Source organism: Ranitomeya variabilis, chromosome 6, assembly GCF_051348905.1.
Source record: "Ranitomeya variabilis isolate aRanVar5 chromosome 6, aRanVar5.hap1, whole genome shotgun sequence".
Taxonomy (NCBI): Eukaryota; Metazoa; Chordata; class Amphibia; order Anura; family Dendrobatidae; genus Ranitomeya; species Ranitomeya variabilis.
Genome location: NC_135237.1, coordinates 469,995,071 through 470,009,312, shown reverse-complemented (window position 1 = coordinate 470,009,312; position 14,242 = coordinate 469,995,071). Strand labels below are relative to the sequence as shown.

At 42.6% G+C, this 14,242-nt stretch overlaps 1 protein-coding gene and 1 long non-coding RNA gene across 3 annotated transcripts in view; one reads left to right on the top strand and one right to left on the bottom strand.

The window, feature by feature from the left end:
* Window positions 1-2,823: 2,823 nt before the first annotated feature.
* Window positions 2,824-3,368, top strand: LOC143781293 (uncharacterized). The gene is made up of 2 exons (XR_013216649.1): window positions 2,824-2,964; window positions 3,005-3,368. It is a non-coding gene; the product is annotated as an uncharacterized LOC143781293 (long non-coding RNA).
* A 10,170-nt stretch (window positions 3,369-13,538) lies between these two features.
* ADHFE1 (alcohol dehydrogenase iron containing 1) overlaps window positions 13,539-14,242 on the bottom strand; it is a 47,448-nt gene continuing 46,744 nt past the window's right edge. Inside the window, exon 16 of one of the 2 annotated variants that reach the window (XM_077270591.1) lies at window positions 13,539-13,676. The gene's annotated coding sequence lies outside the window, so the exon portion shown is untranslated. Of the gene's footprint in view, window positions 13,677-13,815; window positions 13,933-14,242 lie in introns of those variants that run through there. The other variant, XM_077270590.1, reaches the window with a different exon arrangement.

Sequence of the window (14,242 nt, the reverse complement as noted above, 5' to 3'; positions counted from 1 at the left end):
TTATCATTATTATCACCGAATCACCTTGTGTCCCCAGAAGCAGCAGCTTGAGGAAGACAAGTCCCGGTAGGTAGCTGCTCACTTAACACTAAGGCCCCATTCACACACTGTGTAGCTGCGGGGTGTTCGTGGTGAAATTTAGAACTGCACCATTTACCCCTAAAAAACCTCAGCAAATATCTCTGAGTGACGTGTTCTCTCTTGTGTATCAGGATGACTCCTTAAATAGGACCTACCATGTAATCCTCTTTTTTGTAATGATAGGTGTTATGTCTCATCTAGTTCAGATGAGCAGCTGTAATGAAGCACGGACAGATGACGGTGGCGCAGCAGGAAGGCTGAGTAGAAACAATGGAGAACGTAGTAGATTGAAGCAGCAGCAGGAGAACCAGAACTGGAACCACAGGATATCATGGGCACTATTGATTAAATGGCATAGTGTTACAGACTCTGATCAAACTCAGATCAGAGTTTTTCTCGGACATGGAGAGGGGAAAAAAGGTTTCTCCACCTTCTCCATTGTCAGTCTGTGAAAATCGGATTGCACTCAGATGTCATCCAATTGGGGTCCAAATTTTTCACGGGCCTGTAGACTTGCATTGCCAATTTTGATCTGAAACTGGGATCAAAATAGGACTTGTCTCCGATTTTTTCAGTGGACCACTGGGTCCGAGGGAAAAATCTGACATTTGCACAGCCCCATAGAATATCATAGTTACAAGTGCTATCCATAAAAACCACGGATAGCATTGAGATGACAAAATTGGTTGTGTGCATGGGCCCTTATGTCGAGTTGATCAGTTGGTGACTGGATCCTGGGAAACCCACTGATCGCTCCACACAGCTGCTCTATAGCACGCTGTCCAGCACACAGAAGCACAGAGCTCTGCCTGAGCGGGCTCAAATCTATGTACAGGCTTGATAGAACGTCTATTAGCCTGTATCCTACTCTGTGCATAGGCTTATAGAATTGCACAAATACACACAAACACATATATATTTATTTATTTTACTCACTTACATAGCACCATTAATTCCACACCGCTATCTATACACACACTATATATTAAGAAATTAAATATACATAAATAAATATATTTATACATATATTTATATATGCTCTCCGATTTTCACAGGCTGACAAAATGGAGAAACTTTTTTCCCCTTCTCCACCTCCGAGAGAAACTGATGCTACTCTGATCACACTCTGATTAAAGCCTGTTCGGTGTCTGCTATCTGTATACATATGTGTATTTTGTGGACGCACCTGACCATAAGATGCACCACAATTTTTGGGTGGAAAATAGGAAAAAAAATAACATTTTTAAATAACATGGGGATGTTTTTTCTAGTCTGGTTTAACAGTAGCTTGTGGCTTCACAGGAGGCAGGTTCACTGCTTCAGGATGTCGGCAGCATCAGGGTGGGGCGATGTTGCGGACCCTGGGCTCTCATAAGATGTTTGCGCTGGTGAGTGGAGTCCCCTTTCCCATTGATTTCCCTGTGGTGGGCTTTGGGAAAATCGCAGCTGGAGGCCGCGCATGAACAGATTGAGATCTTGGGAGACGAGATCTTCGAAGATGAGATCTTGTCTCTCGAAATCTCAATCTGCACATGCTCCACCTCCAGCAGCCATTTTTCCGAAGCTCACCACAGGAAATTCACCGGCGCCGACATCTTATGAGAGCCCAGGGCCAGCAGCCTCGGCCCACTCCTGCCACCTCCACCAGCCTCCTGAAGCAACGACCCTGCTTCCTGCGACTCCACTCCACTCCACCACAGCCGCCACCCCGGTAAGCTACGTTCAGATTATAAAATGCATGCATGGGTGCATATTGTATATTAGATTGTAAGCTCCTAGGAGCAGGGTGTATATTGTATATTAGATTGTAAGCTCATAGGAGCAGGGTGTAAATTGTACACATTAGACTGTACGCTCCTTGGAGCAGGGTGTATATTGTACATTAGACTGTACGCTCCTTGGAGCAGGGTGTATATTGTACATTAGACTGTACGCTCCTTGGAGCAGGGTGTATATTGTACATGAGACTGTAAGCTCCTTGGAGCAGGGTGTATATTGTATATTAGACTGTAAGCTCCTAGGAGCAAGGTGTATATTAGATTGTAAGCTCATAGGAGCAGGATGTATATTGTATATTAGATTGTAAGCTCATAGGAGCAGGGTGCATATTGTATATTAAATTGTAAGCTCCTAGGAGCAGGGTGTATATTGTATATTAGATTGTAAGCTCATAGGAGCAGGGTGTGGCGGCGGCGGCAGAGGTGCGGGGATGAGGAGGCGCAGAGAGCGGTATGGCGTGAGCGGGGTCCGTTTCACAGGTGAGGTGATGCAGCAGCCCGGTAAGCAGCAGAGCTGGGTGAATCATGTTGTTATCGGTGGTGGCGGCCATCTTCCTGAGGCTGCGTGTGTGCAGATGGAGTGCTCTGCTTCTTGGGGCTTCAGGAAAATGGCCGTGGGAGGCCGCGCGTGCGCAGGAGATCGCGGCGGCAATTTTCCTGAAGCCGAGATCTAAATCTGTGAACTCGGCTTCAGGGAAATGGCCACCGCAATCTCCATCTGCGCACGCGCAATCTCCATCTGCGCACGCGCGGTCTCCCGCGACCATTTTCCTGAAGCCCCGGGAAGCAGAGCACTCCATCTGCACACGCGCGGCTTCAGGAAGATGGCCGCCACCACCGATAACAACATGATTCACCCGGCTCTGCTGCTTACAGGGCTGCTGCATCACCTCACCTGTGAAAGGGACCCCGCTCACGACATACCGCTCACTGCGCCTCCTCATCCCCGCACCTCTGCCGCCGCCACACCACTGCCGGTAAGCCTGTATTCCAACTATAAGACACCCCCCCCCATTTCCCCCCCTTTTTTGGGGGGGGAAAGTGCGTCTTATAGTCGGAAAAATACGGTATATTGTATATTAGATTGTAAGCTCATAGGAGCAGGGTGTATATTGTATATTGGATTGTAAGCTCCTAGGAGCAAGGTGTATTTATCTTTTCCCTTCCAAATCGACTCTCCTGAGCTTATAATACATGCAGATATACAGCAATATGCATCAGGACAGATGTGATCCAGGGAAATATCCGATCGCCACAATTGGGGTCAGGAAGGAATTTTTTTCCCCCCTGAGGCAGAACTCTCCGAGGGGTTTCTTCGCCTTCCTCTGGATCTTTCGGTCCAGTGGCTCTCAGGCCGTCCTCAATGCCCACACCTAGTTCTGTGGTCTGTATAGGGCCTGACCTGAGAGGCATTGTGATCATGCTTTAACTTCTTAAAGGGCCGGTAATATTTTTATTACAGTGTTGCTTATTGCTATTCCAATAAAAAAAGAAAACTAAAAATTAAAAGTGTCATGGTAGTTTTTTGTATTCACTTTCTTTTTACACAGTTACAATGATGGGAGTCATCATTACTTCCCTCAATACTCTACAAGTTGAACCAGGAATTATGGGGGGCACCATTTACAGAAGGCAGAACACATATCTCCACCCATTGTGGTATCATAATGTCAACTCCTGTCCCAAGATACATTATAAGTGTTATGGAGGCAGCGCCCTAAAATAGTATATGTCCTACGCAGCAAAGTACACAAGAAGACTGAAGACAGGGACACAAGCAGTGTAGGATTGGGTGCCAAGGTTTCACCAGTAACCAACTCCAGGGCCCCACTTTACAGCTACATGCAAATGTGACATTATCCTCAATCACAAATTTATATAACAATGAACTGGGTAGATTGTTACATGAATAAGATGACACCTTTGTACGCAGTGAATAAAGTATATTATTCCAAGTACTGCTCATATAAGAGGGTGGTGGTCCACTCTTGCACAGTGACCCACCGTAGGATTTTCCTGTTCTCCTGTGGGCAAGTTAAAGCTTGGGTACAATATGTGTAATGTATGTAAATGTAATACTTAGCGTTTGTGGTGGAGACCTGCCCAGCTACATACTGTAGTGACAGACATACTTAAAGCTTGGGACTGGCCCCTGGGAGGGGAGCCCTAGTAAAAGAGGACTACTTCCTGATAGTCCGATAGGGAAGTACCGTATAGCTGGCAGCCATCGGTCAAGGCAGTGGGAAGCCTTACTGCAATCTCTTGCGGACATTCCGGCAACAACCGAAGCCTAGGGCTCGGTACAGGTACTACACAGAGTCCAAAAAAGAAAAGAATGTCCAGCTTCACCGAATCCGTAAAAAAGAGTTTTCTTTATTAACATACTTTTAAGCATAGAGGATACAGACTTCAGCACAAGCCATATGAGTAAGAATCTCAACGCGTTTCTGGAGACTAAAAGGGAGCTTAGTCTCCAGAAACGCGTTGAGATTCTTACCTATATGGCTTGTGCTGAAGTCTGTATCCTCTATGCTTAAAAGTATGTTAATAAAGAAAACTCTTTTTTATGGATTCGGTGAAGCTGGACATTCTTTTCTTTTTTGGACTCTATACGCCTGAACACAGCGGGTCCGTGCTCCCGAGGATTGGTTTATGCATCACGGGTGAGCTGGTTTATATTCCTACTACACAGAGTGCCTTATCCTCTAGTGTACAGAGGAAGTGGAAGTGAAACGGCATTAAGGGAAGGTAATCCCGTTGTACTGTGGGATTGGACAGAAAATCCCTGGAAAATCAGTTAACGTGAGGATAGTGCAGGAAGAACGGAGAGCGATGCTGGAGATGTACTGTACTAAAGAAACGAGGAATAAGAAGCGTCGTGCCCGAAACGTCATGTTACAGTCTGATGAAACTGGACTGCCCAATAAATAACTGCTTGTAACAATGAACTGAGCTATGTGTGGCGTCTCCTGCGGAGGAAGACCTAGAGAAAGCAGAGGCCTGCGGTCTACAGGTGAATGTGATGCACCCCACACTTGCCAGTAAGTTGGGACTGGGACATGATTTTCCTGTAAAGTGCCAGGGTGCAATGGGGCAGCAGCTCGACAATAGCTACTGCCCGCGGTCAAGTTACAACAGAATGGCAGTATGATCCTTTGTGAAAGATTAATTAAATTTCTACCCACCTAGACAAACTGACAGCTCCTCACTGTCCCTTCTCCCTGTTAAAATCTGCTCAGTACAAATTGCAGCTGTCATTCAAACTGGGTTGGAGGTTTTTTTTTTCTCATCTGAACAGCCCTATTGAATAACATTGGCCAGTGGGATACATAATAATTTTAGCATGGATAGCACACCTAGGCATATTACGCTGAAATGAACAAGCCCTTAACAGCCAATATCCTGTAAAGCAAAAATTTTTTTTTTGCTTATATAAAACATATATAAAATGTAGAATAGTATATACCTAGGTATATACAGGTACGCGCTGGGTAATAGCAAATAACAAATAAGAAAGTCCTGTACAATACGCAGCAGGATATATAAAAAAGTGCAGTGTCCCAGTATATTTCAATTTAAACCATCAGCTGTAACGGGTACACATCTGATAGGCGCAAATAGCATAAAGAAAGGAATGCGTACAACTTATGCTGTTCATTTTAACTCACAACTACTTTTTATATAAGGAGAACTACTACTCCCAGCAGTGGGGTACCGCTATGGGGACCAGGTTCGCGCCTAGTTACGCCAACCTCTATGTGGGTAGCTGGGAAGAACAATATATTTACCTGGGGGGAGGTCTGAGTGCGAACCTGGTCCTCTGGCGGCGTTTTATAGATGATATCGCTTTTATTTGGTCTGGTGGTTGGGATACTCTTAACCAGTTTTTAATGGATACAAATAAAAATCAATATTTTTTAAAGTTCACTTCCACCACCAATACCACTTAAATTAACTTTTTAGATTTGAGCATTTTTATCCATGACTCTAAAATCCAAACCCGCACCTTCACTAAACCAACCGATACGAATAGCTACATTCCTCTGGACAGCTGTCATCTTCCCAGCTGGTTGCTTAATATTCCGAAGAGTCAGTTTACCAGGATTCATCGGAACTCTTCTAGGCCTCAGGATTTTGAAATGGAAGCACAAATACTAACTAAAACATTTCTGGAAAAAGGATATGATGAATTAATCTTAGAAAAATCAAAAGAAACAGCCCTAGTAAAATCCAAACAGGATCTTATCAACCCAGTCCCCAGATCTAAAGAAATTATGGACTCTATCCCCATCATAACAAAATACAATACTAATTCAAACATTCTCCGCAAAATAGTCAGGAAACACTGGCACATTTTAAAGAATGATAAAATTCTGGGAGATAAGATTACTAACCAGCCCCGCTTTGTATATAAAAAATCCCAAAACTTGGGAAATATGATTGCCCCCACGGTTCAGAAAAAATCTTTTTTAACACAGTCTTCCTTTTCCAACACTAAGTTAAAGGGATTTTTTCCATGCCACAAATGCAGCATATGTAAACAGACCACCATTCAAAAATGCACGCATATTAAAAAAGGAGACAGGACAATTCAAATTAAGGATTTTATTACATGCTCCACGACAGGGGTAATATACACCATAGAGTGCCCCTGCGGAAAATTGTATGTGGGGAGGACAAAACAATCCTTAAAAATAAGGATCAGTGAACATATCCGTAACATCAAAAATAAATTTATGGGTCACCCACTCTCCCAGCATTTCATAGTATATCATGGCGGACTGGCACAACAGATGAAAGTATCAGGCATAGCTACGGCACATCGACACTGGAGAGGTGGGAACTACATTAAAGCTATGTCGAGAATAGAGACCAAATGGATTTTCATCTTGGACACTATTGCACCAAGAGGATTGAATATTGGCACGGAACTTTCTGGCTTTCAATAATCAGTTCATAGCATGAGAGGCTATATAAGGACAACCAGTACGGGGCAGGGATCATCCCTGAAGAAGGAGAAAGTCATCTCCGAAACGCGTTGGTTGTTAGATCCTTACTGCACTCCGTACTCACTCTCGGGCTCTGGTAGCGGTCACATGATCTATTGTGTCACAAAGGTCCTGCACACCATCCGGACTCACCGCTGACACCGGCTCTGCAGGATCCCGCTTCCACCCGGAGGTTAGTTTAAGGTGGCTGCTACCGGCCGGGGCAGCCACTTGTTTGGATTTTTACACTTTTACCTGGACTCATTTGGAACAACAGCAGCATCACTACAGTCTTCAAATCCTCAAAAGAGTCAACATTGGAGGTAGGAAGACTTGTACGCATTCCATTCTTTATGCTATTTGCACCTATCAGATGTGTACCCGTTACAGCTGATGGTTTAAATTGAAATATACTGGGACACTGCACTTTTTTATATATCCTGGTGCATATTGTACAGGACTTTCTTATTTGTTATTTGTTATTTGCTATTACCCAGTGCGTACCTGTATATACCTAGGTATATACTATTCTACATTTTATATCCGTTGTTTACAAACTGTTTGTGGAAGTTTGTGGTATCGCTGCAGGGATTTATAGCATAGTGACACTTTGTGCCACCATACCTAGGTTATATATAGACTCTTTATATAAAACCGTTCACCCCTCCCAGCCTGTTTGCACCTTCATTACCAGGCCATATTTTACAACTATGACCAGCGTCAATTTATGTGGTAATAACTTTGGAACGCTTGAACAAATTTCAGTAATTCTGAGACTGTTTTTTTTTGTGACACAGTGTACTATATGTTAGTGGTAAATTTATGTTGATATTTTTTGCGTTTATTTGAGAAAATATTGGAATTTTGGCAAAAATGTAGCAATTTTTAAATTTTTTATTTTTAGGCCCTTAAAATAGATACTTAGATCACACAAAATAAAAAAAATAACATTTACTACATGTCTACTTTACATCATCATAATTTTTTTTTTTTTTTTTTTTAATGTTTTTGTTAGGAAGTTAGAAAGATTAAAAATTGATCAGCAATTTCAAATTTTTCCACCAAAATTTACAAAACCAATTTATTTTAGGGAACACATGCCTGCCATTTGAAGTGACTTTGGGGGCTTATATGACAGAAAACACCCCAAAGTGACACCATTCTAAAAACTGCATCCCACAAAGTGCTCGACACCACATTCAAGAAGTTTACTAACCCCTCAGGTGTTTCACATGGTTGCATTGCATGGTAACAGGAGAAAATTTACCATACAATTTGTTGTGCAATTTCTCTTGAGTACACCAATATGAAAAATGTGCTGAAAAACCATTGTTTGGCACCATTTCACTTTTGGAATATAAAATTGGCTAGAATAGACAGCGGACACTATGTCATGTTTACAAGGCCCCTCATGTGCCTAAACAGTGAAACCCCCCACAAATGACTATCTTGGATACTAGACCCTTTAAGGAACTTATCTAGCTGCATGGTGAGCACCTTGAAGCACCAGGTGCTTCACAGAGTTTTAGAACGTTGAGCCGTGAAATAAATAAATTACATTTTCCCACAAAAAAATTTAGCTTTTGCCCCAATTTTTTCATTTTCATAAGGGTAATATTAGAAAATGGCCATATAGTTTATTGTGCAATTTCTCCTGAGTAAACCGACACCCCATATGTAGTAGAAAACTATTGTCTGGGTGCATGGGGACTCGGAAGGGAAGAGGCGCCATTTGACTTTTGAAGCCCAAAACTGGCTGGAATAGATAGAGGACGTCGTGTTGAGTTTGTGGAGCCGCTGATGTGCCTAAATAGTGAACATGTTGACACCACATTTGCCTCACATTATTTTATCCCATTGGGCGGTGAAGAAAGAATAAAATGGACTTCCCAGTTTGTTGTGCAATTTCTCCTGATAGCGCCAATACCCTACACGTAACTGGGAAATACTTTTCAGGCATAGTGGAAAGCCCAGAAGGCAAAGAGAGCCATATTATGGAACAGATTTTGTTGTTATGGTTTGCGGGTGCCATGTAATATTGGCAGAGCCCCTGAGGTGACAGAACAGCAGACCACCCCCCCATAAGCGACCGCATTTTACATACTATGCCTCTCAATTAATCTAAGGGTGCAGTGATCATATTGACCACATAAGAATTTTATACCATTGGGCAGTGAAGAAAAAATAATTAAATTTTTATCACAAAAATTTTGTTTTAGCCTAAGATTTTACATTTTCACATTGTGAACTGGGTAAAAATGGCACCAAATTTGTCACACTTGACTTTTGGTAAACAAAATTTTGTAGAATAGCTTGCAGACTCCATATACAGAAACACTAAGTGAGATTCCCCCCTCCAGTGACCCCATTCTGTAAATTCCACCCCTCTGAGAATTTATCTACAGGTGAAGTAATAATTTGACTCCAGGGATGTTTTCCAGAAACAAGCCGCAATGTTACTGAGTGAAAATTGCAAACTTGCCATTGTAGTCACCAGCACATTGTAGTGCCAAGTACATTCTACCCAGTTCATGCTTCTGGAGATACACCCCGCAAATTAAGTGGGCTCTCATCGCTACAGAAATGCTAACTGCAGTTTAGGCACACTGTGGGGCATTAGTATTTTAGAGAGCAGAGCTTGCTGGATTTATTTAGGGGCGAAGAGCCATTTTGCTTTTCCAGAACCTTTGTACAACCAGTAATGTGGAAGCCATCGATAAATGACAGACCTGAGTGGGGACTTTTTTTGTGGATCGCCACCACTAGGTGGCACTCATAGCAATCCAGCAGCGACAACCATAGAGGCCTCCAGGAGACCTCTGATTGTCATGTCGATCCATTGGCGGCCCACGGTCATTTGACACGGTTGCTGATGGAAGGAGGTAATGACGCGGTTCCTGTGCTTGCATGTTAAATGCCGCTTTCAGAGTTTGACAGCGGCATTTAACATGTTAACAGCCACGGGTGGATCGCAATTCTACCAGCGGCTGTTAGGGGCACGTCAGCTGATCAGATCAGCTGTCATGTGCCAGAAAAGGTGCGGGCTCATCGCTGGAGTATGATATAGTATGATGTCCACCATAGACCCCCATAAATAGTATGATGCTCTAAACAGCCCCCAAGTATACAAAGATGATACCCACAACACCCCTTAGAGTATAATGGCCCATAAACAACACTCCAAACAGTATGATATTCCCCACAGCCCCAATTTTCATGTCCCACACTGCCTCTCCTTTCATGCACCCCTGCACAGCCCTTTTTTTATTCGCCTCATCTGCACAGCCCCTCACTTTATTCCCCCATCTGCATAGCCCTTCAGTTTATTTCGCTCATCTGCAAAGCCCGTTTATTTACCTGATTTGCGCAACCCCTCATTTTATTTCCCCCATCTGCACAGCCCCTCATTTTACCCCTTCTTCACAGTCCATCAGCTTATTCCCCCATCTGCACAGCCCCAAATCTTATTCCCTCCATCTGCACAGCCTGCCACTTTGTCCCCCCATCAGCACAGCCCATCAGTTTATTTCCCCCATCTGCAGAGCCCCACAGTTTATTTCTCCCGTCTGCACAGCCTGTGTATTTACCCTATCTGCGCAACCCCTCATTTTATTTCCCCCATCCGCACAGCCCCTCATTTTATCCCCTTCACAGTCCCTCAGCTTATTCCCCAATCTGCACAGCCCCGAATTTTATTCCCATATGCACAGCCTGCCACTTTATCCCCACCCATCTGCACAGCCCATCAGTTTATTTCCCCATCTGCAGAGCTCGTAATTTTATTCTCCCATCTACACAGCTGTTTATTCACCCAATCTACTCAGCCTTTCAGCCTATTCCCCCATCTGCACAGCCCGTCAATTTATTCTCACCCATCTGAACAGCTCCTCATTTTATCCCACCTCTATCTAGCCCCTCAGCTTATTCCCTCCATCTACACAGCCCCTCAGTTTATTCCTCCATCTGCACAGCCTCTAAAATTATTCCCCCCATCTGCACAGCCTGTCAGTTTATTCCCTCATCTAAACAGCTCATGTCATTTTATTTCCCCATTAGAACAGCCCCTCTTCTCATTATTTCCCCCATTAACACAGCACCTCACCTAATTTTAATCCCCCAATCAGCGCAACCCCTCCACTCATATTGAGCCCCCCATCTGCACAGACACTCCACTCATTTTATCCCCCCATTAGCACAGATCCTCCCCTCATTTTACCCCCTATGAGCATAGCCCCTCACCTCATTTTATTTCCCCATTAGCACAGCTCCTCACCTCATTTTATTCCCCCATCAGCAAAGCCCCTCCCCTCATTTTATGCCCCCCTATACAGTAATATAAGAATTAAAAAAAAGCTCATACTCACCTAATCCAGGCTCCCGGTCTACCATCTCCTCTGTGCAACAGTCAACGATGGATGGCGCGATGACGTCACTGCACCGCACCATCCAACGTATCTCTTGGGAAAAAAAATTGTTTGAAAATGGCAAGGTTCGCGCCTGCACAATAGCAGCTATCGTTGATAGCTGCTATTGTGTAGGCGCCATTTTCAAATATATTTTTTTATGAGTATCAGGAGAACAGCAATCAAATTAACTATACACATTACCCATGCGATTCTGCTGCAGCGCAGCTGCCACCACCAGTGCCTGCCTGCAGGCGGGTTTCTTTTCACCGAGATATGTATATAATATTCATTATGTAAACTAGGGGGCAGGTCACTGAGGGATAAGTGACCTGTCAGCAGTCTTCAGTATGAATAGCTAAGCAGAGCATCATATAGAGATCCACGCCTACAGGCCGCCCTGGAGCATGGGCATATAATTAACTCAAAACTGTAAATAAAGATTAAACAACAACCACAAGACGGATTTCAGCAACCAAGGTATCATTTTAATCAGTCTAACAGCGCCGACCTGACACTGTAGGTTACTGTGCACAATCCTGCTGACAGGTTCCCTTTAAGGGTATGCATGAAAAGACACCACTTGCCAAGGAGCAGTGTCTTAGATTGCATTCTCCAATACCAGTCACTACTTATGTACAAGAGTGGAGTCGTTTCTGGAAAAAGGCAGACCCATTTTTTTTTCATAATGTCACACAGCTATTGATCAATAATTCCCAGATAAAATATGTAAATTGTTCATTTTAGTATTGTGTTGTGACTAATAGGATTAGAATAATAATGCTGATAACATGCTTCATTCCACTGGCAGACACAGACAGAAGAGGGCCCCATGTGCAGAAACAATATATGGGCCCTTTGCAGTCCAATAGCTCATCATAATGCAAAATTCCACCTGCATTGGAGGTGGTAGTGGGCCCCTTATCTCTTGGGCCTCTACATAGGTCAGCCCCTGCTTCATTCTGTAAGGCATTAATCTCTCTAGCTATTGCTACAACTTCCAGCAAACCATGACAGTCACAATGGTTGGTGAATACTAATTTCGAAAAACTGACCGTCACATCCAAACATAGACTAAGTGTGAACAGGTGCTGAACCTAGAGTCACCAACTCGTATAATGTTAAATAAATAAGGCAGCACACTGCGGCGCCAAAACATGCAAACATGAAAACTGAACTGCATTACTGCACTAGAAATATGAAAAAATTAGAGCGTTTAGCGCATAAATCGGCCAATTCATGTGTACCTGGTAGCCACATTAAGGCATCACTCGTATACCAGGACCTAGACTTTCCTTTCCTAGCTGAGAATAAACATCTTCATCTGAATGGGAACCTACTGTGAATCCTCTTCTTAGACTAAAATCTCTCTCTGTGGAGGGGTAATGGTCCTGCTGCGATTTATGCGCTAAACGCCCTCATTTTTTCATATTTCTAATGCAGTTCAATTTTCATGTTTCATAATTAAAAAACAAACAAAATCTTTTTGGGTGTTGAAGGACCTTTTGACTTTATGACACCATTCAGTCTTTTTGGGTAGGAGTTGATCAGCATGGCACATCTGGAGTGGGCAAAGATTGGAAATTCTAGATCTGTCAGTTTTTGAGGTCTTTTCCTATGTACAACCTTCTTCCGGTCAACCCACAGATTTTCAATAGATTCAGGTCTATTGATGTTCTTCTGGTGTAGCCATTCTTTTGTTGATTTGGAGGTATGTTTAGGGTCATTGTCATGCTGACAAAATAAATTCCATTATTGTATTCAGCTTTTTAGCAGAGGCCTGAAAACTTTGCTGAAATTGACTGATATTTGGAAATGTTCATAATTCCATACAACTTGACTAAATCCCAGTTCTAGCTGTTGAAAAACAGCTGCAAAGCATAATACTGCCTCCACCATGCTTCACTGTGGGTATGGCTTTGCACTGAACATACCATTTGGAATTATGGCCCCAAAATTTCAACCTTGGTCTAGTCAGACAATAACATGTTTTCTCACATGCTTTAATTCACACTTCATGTAGGTTTTGGCAAAACATAGCCAGTCTTGGATGTTTTTCTTTGCAAGAAAAGGTATTCATCTTGCCACCCAACCCCATAGGTCAGACATATGAAGAATACGGGAGACTGTTGTCACATGCAGTACGCAATCAGTACTTGCCAGAAATTTCTGCAGATCCTCTAATGTTGCTGTGGCAGATTTCCAGACAACTTTTCTTCTCGTCTTTTCATCAATTCTTTTAGTGACGTCATGTTGTAAATAACGTCACTGATATGTCAAATTTAAGCCTCTTGATGACAATATTCACAGTATTCCATGTTATAGGTAATGTCTTGGAAATTTTTTGCACACGTCTTCTGACTGGAAACTTTCAACAATGAGATCCCTTTGCTTTGTTTCAAGAGGTTATCCGACTATAACTTTTGCTGTAAAATGCAACTAAGAACATGTTAGAAAAATCCTACGAGAATACATAAATTATACGTAGGGTTACTCAGAATCACTATAAATGACGGCAGCTGTATACTTACTACTATTTAACATGAGTTTAGATATGATTGGGTAATTCTGAATTCAACCACATTGACAATCATAAGCGGGTATTAACACGTATGTAACTACAATATTTTAGATTTTGTCATTTTCCCCCTCAAAAGGATTTCAGATTGTTTCTCAATGGATCTGTACAGATTATGAGAGAAATCAAAGGGAAAAAAAAAGTTATCAAGTGATTCTTCTTGGTATAGTTTCTTTAGGCTGTGTGCACACGTTCAGGATTTTTCGCGTTTTTTTCGCAATAAAAACGCTTAAAAAATGCATACATATGCATCCTATCATTTATAATGCATTCCACAATTTTTGTGCATATGTTGCATTTTTTTTCTGCGAAAAAAACGCATCGCGGTAAAAAACACAATATGTTCATTAATTTTGCTGATTTTTCGCGTTTTTACAGCTATTTAATTGCATTGGGAAAGCTCCGGAAAAAAAC